Source organism: Alexandromys fortis, unplaced genomic scaffold (assembly GCF_014885135.2).
Source record: "Alexandromys fortis isolate MF-2015 unplaced genomic scaffold, M_Fortis_MF-2015_v1.1 scaffold_2_1_26212458, whole genome shotgun sequence".
NCBI lineage: Eukaryota > Metazoa > Chordata > Mammalia > Rodentia > Cricetidae > Alexandromys > Alexandromys fortis.
The window spans coordinates 5,433,365-5,435,170 of record NW_026067930.1 but is presented as its reverse complement, the minus strand read 5'-3'; the positions used below and the strand labels follow the sequence as shown (position 1 = coordinate 5,435,170).

Genomic DNA, 1,806 nt, shown 5'->3' with positions numbered 1-1,806 from the left:
TTTAAATTATATCCATTTCTTGGTGGATCACTAATATTTCTATTTTTCATGATTTCTTCTTAGAATATAAAAATAGTCTTTTCTGACATTTCATATGAAGTGATTTTAGCCACTTTTCCTGTACGTGGTTCTTTTCCCGTAAAAATCACCCTGTAGAACTCATTCGCAATTTCTTAAATGAAACTCTTGGGTGTCTGAGAAAATTTCCAATAGAAGAGTCAAACAGGAAGAAACGAATGGAGAATGAGGGAAGTTATATACCTGTAGAAAACACAAAGCTCATATCAGAAGCTGTCTTTATTTTGTAGCTGCTGATGTTAATAGCTAACTAACATCCCTCCAACAAATATCCCTTGTTTTCTTACAATTTTATATCCCAACCATTCATAACTTTAATATGAGTCACTTTCCCCATAGCTTAACACAATATCTTATTGGACCCACTTATAAAGGTTTCACAGCTTAAACACTTTCAAAGACTTTGGTCCATAATTTTATTAAATATGTCTTTTGCTTTTGAGCTGTGATGATGTAGAAAGTCACAATGGGGGGCATGACACAGGGGAAACATCTCAGCTGATGTAGAAAAGTGACAGGAAGTGAGGAAGAAGGACTGGGATCCTGTGATCTCCTTCTTTTTCTTTTTTTAAAAACTTATACAAAGCAATTTATAAATAGAAAATAATTTGAGAAGTCCTGTTTACAGACAGTGGCCAGAACAACTACCCTTCCTTCAGAAGCTGTCAGAGGGAACAGGGTCACATCCTCAATCTGTCTAGTCTTCATCCCTGAGCTAGCAAGAGCTCTGAGGGCTGACTGAGCTCCCGGTCCAGGGGTCGTGGTCCTGTTTCCTCCTGTGGTGCAGAGTTTGATATACAGGGCAGTGATGCCCAGATCTTTGCACCTCTGGGCCACATCCTGGGCAGCCAACATGGCTGCATACGGAGAGGACTCATCTCTGTCAGCGTTTATCTTCATTCCACCGGCAGATAGTTTTGTTGCCAGAAAGATAGGTAACTTGGACAAAGGCATCATTGAAAGATGCAAAGATGTAGCAGACATCAAGTACATTCTCTCCTTCAGCCACTTGAGGCCCAAGGCTGATGACCTGTTCTTCCTTTGTTTCCTTTCCTTTACAAAGTGCCCTCTCTGAACTTTGTCTGCATCCGTGAACTCCTTTCTGAAAAACACGCAATACCTGAAAACTTCCCACCTCACCCCACATCTTCAACTTTCAACCATTTCCAAAGACACCAAGCATGAGATTAAGCCTTTGATTGGTGGGCCTCAGTAAGCTGTCCAGATCCAAATGATAGCAACTTCCTTGCTGTGATCTTCCTTTTAATCTAAGCCATATATATACTCTGGAATGATGAAGAAATAAGCTTGCAGGTCAGCCATTCCGCAGTCTTAGCCAAGGTCGGTGACTTGGAGGCATTGTCACACTGCTTCTCCAGGAGCCAGAAGAACTGATCCTGTACTGTTCACAGTAAGACTGGCTTTCTCCTCCACCTATCCCCACCCCTGCACTACTCCCCTTTCTAAGGCTATGGGAATCATTTCCAAATAAAGCCACTGGCCTCAGAACTTTGTCTCTAATATAGCTTTTTGAAAACCAGACAAAACAAGTGAAAAAGTTTAAACCAGTGGTTCTCAACCTGTGGGTTGCATATCAGATATTTGCCTTATGATTCATGAGAGTAGCAAAATTACAGTTATGAAGGAGCAACAAAATAATTTTGTTTGGCAGTCACCACAACATGAGGAACTGTATTAAAAACTGTATTAACTCCAGTATTAGGAAGG

The 1,806-nt window shown here is 40.7% G+C and overlaps 1 pseudogene; it reads right to left on the bottom strand.

Moving 5' to 3' along the window:
- Positions 1–700: 700 nt before the first annotated feature.
- Positions 701–1,225, bottom strand: LOC126503483 (40S ribosomal protein S14-like; annotated as a pseudogene).
- Positions 1,226–1,806: the final 581 nt, after the last annotated feature.